The sequence below is a fragment of the Triturus cristatus genome, chromosome 11 (assembly GCF_964204655.1).
Source record: "Triturus cristatus chromosome 11, aTriCri1.1, whole genome shotgun sequence".
Taxonomy (NCBI): Eukaryota; Metazoa; Chordata; class Amphibia; order Caudata; family Salamandridae; genus Triturus; species Triturus cristatus.
Genome location: NC_140594.1, coordinates 334243449 through 334258375, shown reverse-complemented (window position 1 = coordinate 334258375; position 14927 = coordinate 334243449).

Genomic DNA, 14927 nt, shown 5'->3' with positions numbered 1-14927 from the left:
GTAGTTTTCTGCTGCTCGAGTAGATTTTTACTCGAGCGGCAGCTTTCTCAACGCGAACTGGTAGTTTCTCATCGCAAGCGGTCGCGAGCATACGCGACCACTCGCAATGAGAAACCTGACCTCCTCGCGCTGGGAATCTCGCCGGGAGGTTTATTTTCCATGCTCGCGATCGCCCACTTGATGTTGCTGATCGCGAACAAGGAAAAAGTCTCGCCGGGATGTCATTTTGCTTGCTCGTGGTCGCCAACTTGACGTTGAGGACCGCGAGCAAGCAAAAAATGACCGCAGCACTACGCAACACTACGCTACGCGTGTTCGCACTGTGCTACATGCAATTCGCGTAGTGCGAAGTAGCGCGAACTTCGCAAACTACGTGAGCGTAGCGTAGGGCTTTGCCCAGGCTTAGTAGTTTTATATTTCTTACGCACAAGACTGTCTACAAGTACTGAGCTATGGATATTCTGAACCGCACAGTTACGACAATGAGAGTTCAAATGTCGGTAATCCAAAACTAAGCGGCACGACCCATCTGGTTTGGTTACTGTAAAAAGAGGGTTATTCATCGGTGACAAACATGTCTCAATCACTCCTTGATACTCTAATTGTTCAAGAATTTCAGAAACAGGAGCTTTTGCTTCCAGCTGGAGGGGATATTGGGGTTGTGGCTGTGGCATAGACCGCAATGGTATTTCATGAGGTGGAGAGGTTTTATCCCAGCCCACCTGAGTACTGTACAGGGCCGGTGCTAGAACCAAAGGCCACTCTTTCGCAAAAGCCATTGCTTGCTCCTTGGCTATGTTGTGTGACAAACTAGGGAGGATTACCTCCTCCCACCTTGGAGCGGATAAAACAAAAGGCGGGAGCCAGTCTGCCTGAGCTAATAGGATATACTTTCAGCACAAAAAAGGGATCCCGCAAGGTAGATAAGGACCTTGGGTGTCAGTTTTTTATCAAAAACAATGGTCCTTTAGAAAAACAATATAGACCAGATAGATATAGACTTGAATCAATTCTATATTGCTGATGTCCAGCCGGACAATCAATTTAATCATTTGATAAATGCAAAAAACAATAGGAGCACATCAATACAGTGGGACACAATCCTGCATCCTACACAAACACATAACAATTACATTTGGACAGAAACAATTCAGGCGAGACAAAGGTAGCTTGTTGAAATTTAGAAATAACTAAGCCTGGGCAAAGCACTACGCTATGCTCGCATAGTTTGCGATGTTTGCGCTACTTCACACTACGTGAATTGCACGTAGTACAGTGCAAACACGCGTAGCGTAGCGTAGTGCAGCGGTCATTTTTTGCTTGCTTGCGGTCCTCAACGTCAAGTTGGCGACCGCGAGCAAGCAAAATGACATCTCGGCGAGACTTTTTCCTCGTTCGCAATCAGCAACATCAAGGTGCCGATCGCGAGCGTGGAAAATAAACCTCCCGGCGAGCTTCTCAACGCGGGGAGGTCAGGTTTCTCATTGCGAGTGGTCGCGTATGCTTGCAACCGCTCGCAATGAGAAACTACCAGTCCGCATCGAGAAAGCTGCCGCTCGAGTAGAAATCTACTCGAGAGGCAGAAAACGACCGCTTGCACTGTGCAAGATGCAGTTCGCACTGATTACACAGTGCGGACAAGCATCCGGCACTGTGCAATCAGTGCGAACAGCATCTTGCACAGTGCACTACGAAGTTTGCGAAGCTACGCTTAGCTCGCGTAGTGCAAAGTGCACTTTGCGTAGCTACGCGTAGTGCTACTTTGCAAACTATGCTCAGGGTTAGAAATAACTTTGGCAAGCTTAGAAAAACAGTAAATGCACTTCTTTTATCACATTGGATTAATGGGCATACTGTTTGAGCAAGTCGACGACGTTTCGATCCATATAAAAAGATAATAGGATCATCATCAGGACGGGTAAAATACAAGCCTGAATATAATAATGGCGGACCTTGTACGGGTGTAACAAGGAAATAGGTTAAGGGATAGGAAGTGATGTGGTAATACGCTTCAACCCAGGCTGGGTGGCGATTCACTTGAAGCCCATTCTGCGGCGAGTTAGGTAATATCACAGGAGATGTTTTTTAGCCGGTACATGGTCACTTGACATCAATTATATTAATAGCCAGATTTATTAAGCAGATGAAAATAAGTTACTTAATGAATGATTTAGCCACTAGTCTATCATTAAGTATTGTGTATTGAAGCTTATTTTAGAACAGATTTTTTTAGAATTGATTTGTGATGTTCAATTTCATTAATGCAAGTTGAGAAACTGTATTACTCCTGCTCTATTGAGAAATAACAACAAGTATGTATAATAAATTGTATAACAATCGTAATTTGAATGTAGGAAAATGAATGACCCCAGTCTTATCAATGTGTTTTTGAAGAAGTGGTTTGTCACTGTTTTTTAAAGGAAATGGGCACAATTCACTACTGTGGCTTTGATAAAGACCGCAAGGTTGAAATGCATCAACCATTGGAATAAATCATTCAAGGAAGGGGGGGCGTGGTCTCGGCGGCGCGCAAGATGGCCGCCTGAGCTTCGAGCTCCGTTGCACCGGGACACGAAACAAGCCGCGAGTATGTTTTTTCGCACTCTACACAAGCGGACTTCATCGCACCATGAACTGGAACATGCCGTGAGTCGGGTGAGGGGTTTCAGAGAATAAAGCGCATCACGCTTCTCGTCATTCCCGTCATGTACAGCTTCTGCTCACACTACCGCCATTTTGAACACAGCGTTAACGTCTTCTGTTAGTCCCACATGGAGCGGAAGTGAACTTTCCTTCTACGCAACGAATATGCCACGGACACGCTAATAAACTGCAGCATGTCTATCTGCTCAAGGCATTTGGCATTTCAGTAAGCTGTCTTTTTCTTTTAAGAGAATCGTTTTCTATAACCTTCTTTGACATCACATTTACCTCAGAATATCTGCTAATCAACCTACTCTGCTTGCCAATTTTTTGGGCATATAACTTGTTACAGCTTCAGATAGAATCACCCACTCTCCCATAAAGTTGCCTTGGTTATTGGGTGTTTTCTTCCTCCAGATGTCAATCTCCCTCTCACTGACATGCTTCTCAACGTTATTTACCTAACTGGACGCTACTAACTTGTGTTATGTGACGCTTTTTCACCGCTGGCTTCCTACTCCATATTGTCAGCGTAAACTCAGGTTATTTTTATTTGGTGTCATCGCCTAGGTTTTCAATGGAATACTATTCTCTTTTGTGACATTTTTTAGTCAACACAAAAGTCTCTTTTACTGGGTTGTCACTCACATATGGGCAGGCTATGCAAACCATAGTTGGTTTTTGTCCATAAAACTTTCTCCACAGCGACACCTACGCATTCTTTATTCTCTACATCTGCTACTCCTTCTTCCACTGCAGGTATGACTGGAGTACCTTCTGTTCGCTCCCAAGCATCACAATCAACGCCACATAAATCGTCTCCACCTACTTCCACTCCTAAATGACTGAAACACGATCCTCAATCTTCTGATAAGTCATCTCCTAATTTCTCTTTGGAATTGTTATTGGAGGAAATTCGCGCATTACGCCCGTTTGTGGAACAAACGAACAGTAAGATGCAATTTCTGGAAGAAAAATGGTCCTCAATGGAGAACAGAGTCTCTGTAATAGAACAACAACTCTCGGCGGTTACAGGTGACTCTCAAAGACTTTCCTCTCTGGAAAAGGAAGCTCGCAAACTTCAACAACACACTGAAGATTTGGAAAATTGCAACAGGAGGAATAACCTACGCATCTATGGATTGCCGGAAGCTTTGGAAGGAGAAGATCCTTTTTCTTTTCCTTTCTACTGAAACTACTTGACATGCCTACTTCAACAACGCTGAATATTCCGAGAGCTCATAGACTTGGTCCACGTCCTTCACAATCTTCACCTTCAGTCAGACCCCGGGGAGTTATTTTTCCCTTCTTGAAATTTACTGACCTGCTCTCTGTTCTTTCTGCAGCCAGAGCCAAACGACAACTTTCTTGGCTAGGTCAGAGAGTCTTTCTCTCTCAAGATGTCTCCAATGTTACAGCATCCAGGTAAAAAGATTTTCTTAATCTTCGTCCTCCTCTTCATTCAATTGGTGCTCGCTATGGCCTTTTTCACCCATGCATCTTTAAAGTGACTTTTCAAAATCGTACTCTGTCCTTTGAAGACCCTGCAGAACTCAAGAAGTTTATCCACTCTCATACTTCAACTAACATGGATACTACTAATGCTCCTACGGGTTGACTTATTACACCCATATTACCAGTACTTTCATCATTATCATAATATTAATATATGAGTCATTTATGTTTATGTTTATATCTGTTCCTCTTTTGGCCTTTCCTGCTTGTTCTATGGGATGACATGTTTATATTCATATTTCGATTACTCTCATTGTTGTCATATTATTAATATATGATTCAATTATGTTCATATTTATTCCTCTTTTTGTCTTCCCTGGTTGTTGTTAATTCATTTATTATAGCAAATTCTCTGATTCGTCTTTCTTTTTTTTCTTCTTTTTCATTTTTTTCATTATCGCTATAGTTTTTCATCTCCTTTTCTCATGTTATATTAGTTGAGCTCCTTTTCTTATTTATCCTTATGATTCCTATTTCTTTTATTTTCTTTTGTGCTATTATTCTAATTGCCATTTCTATAGTTCATATTTATTGTTTGTATGTCTCAGTTTAGTCTGACATATTTCTTCCATTAATTCTTTATTGACCTTATGCCCTCTTAATTCCCTTTCATCCTCATGCAGGTTCCATCTGTCTTGTTTATAGTTGTTTTGTCCGTCTGCACTCTCCTGTGTGTTCTGGTGTGGTCCGGACTCCCTGGTTCGGGTGTCTCATCTTCTGTTCATGCCATTTTCCAGTCTTCTCTCGTTTCCGTTCCCCTCAGGTATGTTTTCTCAGTTGTCCTTTATGGATATGTGCTGTCTCTCCTTGTGTTTCTCCTCTACCTTCTTTTTTTTCTTCCCTAATTTTCTTTCCCTATTCTATACTTGTTTCTTCTTTTATCCTCCTAATAATGCATATTTGGTTCTGTATAAGGCTTTAAAGTTTTTGCATTCAGAGTTATTTCCTGGAATGTGAAAGGTTTTATTAACCCAATTAAGAGACAGAGAATCCTCTCCCACCTTGCCTCTTATAACCCTGATCTAGCACTCCTACAAGAGACCCAACTTACTGAAATTGAGGCGTTAAAATTAAAAAGAGGTTGGGTAGGTACAGTTATATTTTCTCCTTCTACTCATAATTTTATGTCATAAGAAGTTGAACTGTAAAGTCTTATCCAAAGAAACTGATACAGATGGTAGATGGTTACTAGTTAAGTTAATAATTAATAATGTTTCCTTAACCGTTTTCAATGTTTGTGGTCCTACACATCCTGATTGCTCCTTCTGGCCTCTTATCACACAAAAATTTGTCCAATTCCAAGATGATCTCTTCATTCTAGGAGGCGACTGTAACCAAGTTATAGTCCCATTTCTCGATCGTCAAGCTCAAGGTCGTTTTGTTCCCAATAAGACCCATAAATATTTTCTCGACACTATTTCCCAAGCACATCTCATTGATTCCTGGAGACTCTCCCACGCTGATTCTTTGGGCTTCTCTTTTTTCTCTCCTCCGCACGCTTCTCTTTCCCGCTTGGACTATATATTTCTTTCTCAACCCTTATCTCAAAATCTTCTCTCTTCCTCTATTGAACCTATTGTTATCTTTGATCATGCCCCAATAGTAACAGATCTTGATTTGCTCCCTCTGCATCCCAAATCCTCTTGGTGGCATTTTAACAATTCCCTCTTCTTAGACCCTCTCTTCTCTTCTTCTTTTCGCTCTTTTGCAACTGAATTCTTTGATCTTAATTGTGCCTCCAACTCCTCTTCACATATCATATGGGACTCTTTTAAAGCTACTGCAAAAGGCTTTAACATTGATTTTGTCTAAAAAAAAAGAAACGCTTTATTCAGCAACATAAAGCCACTCTGGCTCATATCAAGCTTTTAGAACACATATTTTACACTTCTTCGAAGGATTCGGTCTTGCCAGAACTGATCCGAGCTAAACTTGCTTTTAATGAAACCACTTCTGATAATGTGTCCTCCATGCTTCTGTGTATTAGCGCTCGTTACTATGGTGGTCGTAATAAGGCAGGGAAGCTCTTGGCAAATTATCTCAAAACACGCAAAGACCGTACCCTCATAGATGCTATTTATTCCTCCAATGGCTCCCTTTTACACAAAGACCAAGAAATACTTAATGAATTCAAACACTTCTATCAAAATCTTTGCACTCCAGAATCTCCCCCTTCTTCTTCTAGCGTTCTGAGGTACCTTGATAAAATTCCTCCTCCCTCTTCATCCTATCTTAATCTTTTCGATCTTGAATCAGACTTATCCTTACAGAACTATCCAATGCCTTAAATTCTCTCACTAAAGGAAAGACTCCTGGCCCAGATGGTTTTTCTGTTTAATTTTATTTGCACTTTTCAGATCTATTATTACCGAAACTTTTAGCACTCTTTGATTAATTTTTTTAGCTGGTAGAACAGAAGGTACCTTTCAGGAAACAACAATTTGTTTAATACATAAGGAAGGTTGAGATCCTAAATATTGTAAGAATTATCGCCCGATATCTTTGGTTATGTCGATTATAAAATGTTTGCTAAAATGCTTGCTTTACGTTTAGATCCTCTCATGCCTCACCTTATTGGGAAAGAACAGTGTGGTTTTGTCAAGGGATGACATACCTCTGATAATTCTCGGTTTTTCCTTAATGTCCTAAATAAAACTCCCTCCCTTTCCACTTCTCTAGCGGCCATTTCAGTCGATGCAGAGAAGGCTTTTGATAGAGTGGATTTCTTTCTTATTTGCCTCGTTACAATGGCATGGTTTTGGTCTCAAGTTGATTTCACTTATCTCTTTACTATATTCTGCCCCCAGAGCTTTAGTATTAGTCAATGGTTGTATCTCATCTTATTTTCCTCTTCAACTAGGGGTTCGTCAAGGATGCCCCTTATCCCTTCTTCTTTTTGTCCTAGCTATTGAACCCTTACTGTCTTCTATCTGTAACAATGATTATATCTCTGGTTTTCCTTATGGGGACCAGCAAATAAAACTTTATGCATATTAGGACGATATCCTTTTATTTATTTCCTCACCTGAAACCTCTATTTCCCTTTTACTACATGAGTTTGACTCCTTTTCTCAGGTTTCTGGTTATAAAATCAATTCAGACAAAACAGAAATTCTTCCGCTCATAAAATGTTGTCTTCCCCACTCCTTTTCGTCCACTGGTTTTGCCTGGAATGATTAAAAAATGTACTATTTAGGCATATGGTTTTCTAATTCAATTGCTTCTTCGATTAAATTAAACATGACTGCTGTTCTATCTCGTATTGATAAATTACTTTCTTCCTGGAATCCCCTTTTTCTCTCTTGGTGGGGCTATTTAGATTCAATTAAAATAATGATTGCCCCTATTTTAATTTATATACTTTCTATGCTTCCCGTCCACATTCCTGCCATATTTATTAAGCGCATTGATTCCTGCCTTTCTAAATTTCTTTGGAAGAATAAGAAAGCTAGAATTGCCCTCTTTTTTCTTTGTAAGACAAAGTCTAATGGCGGTGTGAACTTCCCCGATTTCGTCTTTATCATAAATCTTTTTTTCTTTGTCAAGCCTTGAAATGGCTCTTATCTGAACATTCTCCCATTACTCCCCTTTGGCTCTCCATTGAGCAAACTTTATTATTGCCCTTTTCTCTCTAGGAAGTAATGTCTATTTCTGTCAAAACTCCTCATATATCCCTTCCCCTGTTTAGACACACTTGCTCCCTTCTGAAGCCTTTAGTTTCACCTAATCCCCTTTCTCGCAATGCCTTCTTGGATTCTCCCATTGGGCATAATTCTCTTATTCTTCTTAACAACAGGCCCATTTTCTGGAAATCTTGGAGATCAAAAGGCATCATTTGGGTTAAATACCTTTTTAATGGTCTCTCGCCATGTTCTTTTCCCCTATTTCAAGGTTTATTCCATTGTCCCCGTTCCTTTTTACAGAAGTTTACCACTCTCATGGCAGTTATTCTTGATGTATACTATTCTCTTCCCCCCTCATCTCTTACTGAATCCAAAAACTCTCTTCTTAAACTTCTCCTCTCTTTGCCCAAAGATTCTCTTATATACAAATATTTTATTTGCCCCCAATCCAGATCAAGTTAAATCTAAATTAGAACTTTCCTGGGAGTCTGATCTGGGATGCGAATGGACTATCTTCTTCTGGGACAAACTTTGGTCTAGATCCTTAAAAATCTCTCGCTCTGCCTCTTACTCAATCTATGTTTTTTCTCTATCATATACTTTACTTTACCCCTGTTTCCATTGCTCGTTTTTCTTCAGATTCTGACTCTAACTGTTGGACTTGTGGTTACTCTGATGCTAACCTTATGCATCTTCTTTTCTTCTGCCCTTTGGTTTCCAATTTTTGGGGGGCCGTTTGGTCCCATATCGCTCATATCTTTAAGGTCTCTATCTCTTATTCTATACCCCTACTGTTTGCAGGAAGTCAACTCTGACTCTTTACCTATACCCTCACATCATCAAGGTCTCTTTGATCTCATGCTTGCTCTAGCCTTTCAACACATTACCCTCAATTGGAAAACTCTTACTAATCTTTCTACACAACACTGGTGGAATAGCCTTTGCCACTTTCATATACTTGATGTTTCCTTCACCTCCTCCTGTAAACCAGCACTTAATAAATCTTTTTTGGTTATCCCTTACTACTTATTTAGATCAGATTGTTTTAAAACTTAATTCCTCCCTCAATTCTGAAACTTTTAAACCCTCTTGAATACTTTCTCTCTGTTCTCTTTCTTTATTATTCAAATTGACTTGATATATGGTATTAATTGACCAATGGTTCGTTCACAATCCGTTGTGTTATGCAATGTAACATGCAATCTTCTTCTATGTTAATATGTTTAGTATTTTTCCCTACCCCACCCCCTTCCTTCCCTTCCCTGCTTCCCTTTTCCATTCCATATAAAACCTTAAAAATAGCTTTTATTCTTTTCTTATTGTAGCCAAATCGTCTGTTATAATTCTGCTTCAACATTTGATTCTGTTTGCTGGTGTTTATGCCTATTTCTTTGATTGTTCAATAAAGCTTCTCAAACACAAAAATCATTCAGGGAAGAAATTACTGGAGTAACAGTTCTTTCTTGGGTTGATTAACATCAAGAATTTGTGCGTATTTGGAACGCGGGTCCTGCTCCTGCCACCGAGCAACAGCCCCGATAGATGCATACAGTCGGGAACAGCAGGGAATGTTTTTTTTTCAACACAACCATAGAAATTCCCCCATTATAGTTAGTTCATCTAACTATAACTTGTGCCCCCGCAATGCACTGCTGATGACATCACATATTACATCATTCATGACATGGTCAGTGACATCACCGATTACATCACTGATGACATCTCAAATGACATCACTGATGACATCATCCAGTGACTGTGTGTTTCTATAAAGTTTAAATATGTTTTATATAGATGCCAAGTTGTATTGAAGAATGAGTGGGTGTATAATTGTCTGGATGGAGAATTTAGTAGGTGCGTGACTGACTGTATAAATGATTGATTAAATGTGCTTTACTGAATGCATGGGCGAGTGACTAAACTGTCTGAATGTCTGTATCAGTATGTCTGTTGTTCCGTTTGCTGCTGAATGGGTTGGTCAGTAGCTACATGAGTGTCTATATGGGTTATTGATTGGTTGCCTGAGGATTTGTATGGGAGACGGAGTGTGTGTGCGCGTGGGTGGGAGGTGTGTGACTCTGTGCATAGATGTGTGAGTGGTTGATTCACTGGGTGTATGGGTTCAAGACTGCATGTGGAAACAGCTGTAAAGGGTGGATGAATGTGTGTATGGGTGAGTTGGTGAGTGAATGAATGTGATTGTGAGAGTGGCTGAATGGATGAGTGTGTACTTATATCAGTGATTGTATAAGAGAATAAGTATACATTAGTATCTGTATGAATAAGTGAGGTAGTATGTGCTTAACTGTATAAGTGAGTGAATAGAATTGTGATTGATTCTCTGCATGACTGACGAGGTGGGCGAGTGTCTGTATAAGTGTATAAGTGTATATGATAGTGTTGTATTGAGGAGTGACTGCATGTATGAGTGACTGTATGGGTGAATGAGTGGATGTGTGTGTAGACCTAGGAATCAGTGAGTGCATATATAGTAACTGGTATTGGTGTTACAATGGTTTCGAAAATGGTAGTGTGTATTTTAGAGTGGGTGGATCAAAGGTTATATTAGGGTATGAGGAGGTGCATCAGATTTTCACGAGGATGATGTCATCAGTGATGCCATTTGAGATGTCATCAGTGACGTCATCAGTGATGTCACTGACCATGTCATGAGTGATGTAATATGTGACGTCATCAGCAATGCATTGCGGGGGCGCGAGTGATAGTTAGCTGAATTTCTATGGTTTTGTATGAGTGAAATGTCCAACTAACTATAACGTCCCTGAAACCTATGGTTTTTTTCAGTGAATTTCTAAGGTTTTTTAAATGCTAATTTCTAACTATAATGCGTCTGAAACCTATGGTTTTTTCAGTGAATTTCAATGTTTTTTAAATGCTAATTTCTAACTATAACGTCCCTTACACCTATGGTATTTTCAGTGAATTTCAAAGGTTTTTTAAATGCTAATTCTTAATGGTCCTGATACCTATAGTTTTTTCACTGAATTTCTAGAGTTTTTTTAATTGCTAATTTGTAAATTTAATATTTATTATACAATCTTATATGCTTTTCTGAAAATTGCAAGTTTAAAAAAAAAAAAATTAAACTGAAATATTGTATAATTTTTCTTATTTTTTATTTTAATATAATTATGTAATGTCCTTTGTCTTTTAAAATATATATATATTTTTTTTCATAAAAATATTGGAGTCGCGTACCCAACGCATACCTAACACGGCAGGTATGCGCTTTCAGCTGCCATATTGGAAAAGTCATGAAGGAGCCGCGTAAGGTTTGCGATGGGTGCGTGGCTCCGTGTTACGTCATATACGTATAACATCACGTCATGTGCACAATTGGTATGCGACAGGTGCGCGATGCCTGGTCCCGAGTAACGTCATATACGTATGAGGTCGTGTCATGTGCGCGTTTTCATACGCGACGTGTGCGTGATGGTTGGACCAGCGTGACGTTATATACGTGCTGGGTGGTGCCGGGTGTGCAAGTCCTGTAAAATGTTTTATGATGTGAAACTATATGTATGTAACTTTAATTTACATATCAGGGCAAGAGATTAGCTAAACTATTTATAAAAATATTATATTTGTACTTGTAATAAACTTATATTATTGTTAAATATATTTTCGCGAAGTCGCGTCGGGTGCGCACCATAGCGCGCTGGGTGCGCGACTCTCATGTGACCTTGAAAAAAACATTTGATTGTTCATAACATTTCCCATTGTAACAATTGAAGGACTCCACTCATTTTTATCATTCTGTTTGGAGCAGCTTATGAGAGACCTCTCTTCTGCTTGCAGAACTTCTTTGGATTTTCTTTGGTGTTGTTTGAAAACTTCTCTGGAGCAATGTCATCTGGACAGCAACAAGTTCATGTTTCTTCAGATGAAAAAGTCTTGCAGGAGGAACCACGAAAGCAGAGACCTGAATATGTGGTTTGGAAATTTGTTACCTTTCCTGCTGGAGAAAAAAAGGTGAATGCAAGGAAAGTGACCTGCTTGCTGTGTGAGAGGGTCCTGTCGCGAGGCAGTGACAAAAAATATTCTTGTGGTACAGCATGTATGTATAAATATCTGCGCACCATTTACCCCCGGAATCTAGCATGGGAAGAGCTGAAACGTGCATCAAAAGATCTAGCACCATGTGCTGCAAGCACTTCAGGAGCGTCAACATCATTACCTTCTATGGACATTAGGCATGAATTTGCTTTCCTGCAGCAGCACTGCATTAAGTGCAAAAAAGAAATTTGCTACGGTGAGCAGTCGGTGGATGCTGTTTTTGCAGCAAAGCAAAACCACCATTGTTAATTTTTTGTTTTTTTTGTTTTTGGAATGAAATTTAATTTCAAAAGTTAACTGCTTACTCTGTTCCTTTTTTACGGTTTTTAAAAAAACACCCCAAAAATTCAAAATTGTTAAAAATATACAAAAAAAAATATAAAAGAAAAAAGAGTTCTTTTCAGAACTACCTTATCAGGTTAAAAAAAGAAAAATAATTGCATAGTAATGTCTGAAAGATTCCTTGAGTATATGTGTAGAGCATGATTGATTGAAAGAATGCATTAGTAGTGCATGATGATTATATGAATGCATCAGTAGAGCCTGTATGATTGCACAAGTGGATTTCTAATGCATGAGGAACATATTAGATTGGAGGTGGTTAGGAGACTGCATAGATGTTGCACATTTGATTGTATTTTTGAAGAAAAACAAGGGAACCCTCAAGGTAATTAAGGACCTTGGGTGACAGTTATGTATGCAAACAGTGGTCCTTAAACAAGAGAGATGACAATAGGATAAATATAGATTGGAATCAATGCTATATTCAGAATGTCCAGCCGGACAAATGATGTATACGCCGTCTACACATATAAAACAGCTTGCACATTAATCTATTGTGTAAAAAAGTGCTTTGACTGTTTTTCTAAGCTTGATACAATTGATACTCTTCAAGCTATAACTGTCTTGCCTGAAATGTCCTTGTGTGTTTTGTAATTGTCATGTTCCCTATGGTATACAGGATTGTGCCTAACGAGAATTTTGTTTTCAAATTTGTTCATTGATTTATTACAATATTAAATCGTTTGTCCGGCTGAACATTCTGAATATAGTATTGATTCCAATCTATATTTATCCTATTGTCATCTCTCTTGTTTAAGAACCACTGTTTGCATACAGCACATTTGATTGTAGCACTGCATGTCTTAATGCTTGAGTCATTGTACAAATACATGGTTAGTGACTGGATACTTACAGTGCTGCAAGTTGATAGCAGGGTGAGTTTATAAGTGCTTGTGTTTTGGCACAGTGATAAGAAAACAACATGGTTCTGTCAGGATGATTGGAGGAATGGACGGAGAGTGACAGTGTGACTGCTGGACTGCATGGCTACTACTTGGGTAATTGCAGAAGTGAATCAGTAGTGTGGAGGTGGTTAGGGGACTGCATAGATTGTGCACCTTTGAATGTAGCACTGCATGTCTTAATGCTTGAGTCACTGTACAAATACATGGATAGTGAATGGATATTTACAGTGCTGCAAATTGAGAGTTGGGTGAGTTTATAGGTGCTTGTGTTTTTGTACAGTGATTAGATAAGGACAAGGTTCTGTCAGGATGATTGGACGAGTGGATGGAGAGTGACAGTGTGATTGCTGGACTGCATGGCTACTACTTGGGTAATTGCAGAAGTGAATCAATAGTGTGGAGGGGGTTAGGGGACTGCATAGATTGTGCACCTTTGAATGTAGAACTGCATGTCTTAATGCTTGAGTCATTGTAGAAATACATGGATAGGGTCTGTATACTTAGAGTGCTGCAAGTTGACAGCAGGGTGAGTTTATAAATGCTTGCATTTTGGCACAGTGATTAGATAAGGACATGGTTCTGTCAGGATGATTGGAGAAATGGGCGGAGAGTGACAGTATGATTGCTGGACTGCATGGCTACTACCTGTGTAATTGCAGGGGTGAATAAGTAGTATGGAGAGGGTTAGATGACTGCATAGATTGTGCACATTTGATTGTAGCACTGCATGTATTAATACTTGCGTCATTGTACAAATACATGGATAGTGACTGGATACTTACAGTGCTGCAAGTTAGGAGTAGGGTGACTTTATAAGTGCTTGTGTTTTGGCAAAGTGATTAGATGAGGACATGGTTCTGTCATGATGATTGGAGGAATGGGCGGAGAGTGACAGTGTAATTGCTGGACTGCATGGCTACTACTTGGGTAATTGTAGGAGTGAATCAGTAGTGTGGAGGGGGTTAGGGGACTGCATAGATCGTGCACCTTTGAATGTAGCACTGCATGTCTTAATGCTTGAGTCATTGTAGAAATACATGGATAGTGTCTGTATACTTAGAGTGCTGCAAGTTGGCAGCAGGGTGAGTTTATAAGTTCTTGTGTTTTGGCACAGTTATAAGATAAGAACATGGTTCTGTCAGGATGATTGGAGGAGTGGACTGAGAGTGACAGTGTGGCTGCTGGACTGCATGGCTACTACCTGTGTGATTGCAGGAGTGAATAAGTAGTATGGAGAGGGTTAGATGACTGCATAGATTGTGCAAATTTAATTGTACCACTGCGTGTCTTAATGCTTCAGTTATTGTACAAATACATGGAAAGTGACTGGATACTCACAGTGCTGCAGGTTGACAGCAGAGTGAGTTTATAAGTGCTTGTTTTGGCACAGTGATTAGATAAGGACATGGTTCTGTCAGGATGATTGGAGGAATGGACGGAGAGTGACAGTGTGATTGCTGGACTGCATGGCTACTACTTGGGTAATTACAGGAGTGAATCAGTACTATGTAGGTGGTTAGGGTACTGAATGACTAGTGCACTTGTGATTGTAGTACAGCTTGTATTAGGGTCTGGGTCATTGCATGAGTACATGGGTAGTCACTAGATTATTAGAATACTGCAAGGAGACTGTATGTTGAATTTATAAATGCCTGGGTTTTGGCAGAGTGATTGAATAAGTACATGGTGGTGACTGTGTTATTGGAGGAGTGCATTGGGAGTGACAATGTCATTGCTGGAGTGCATGGGTAGTACCTGTGAAAATGAGGATACCAATGAGCAGTGTGTAGCTGGTTAGAGGACTGCATGGCTAGTGCACATG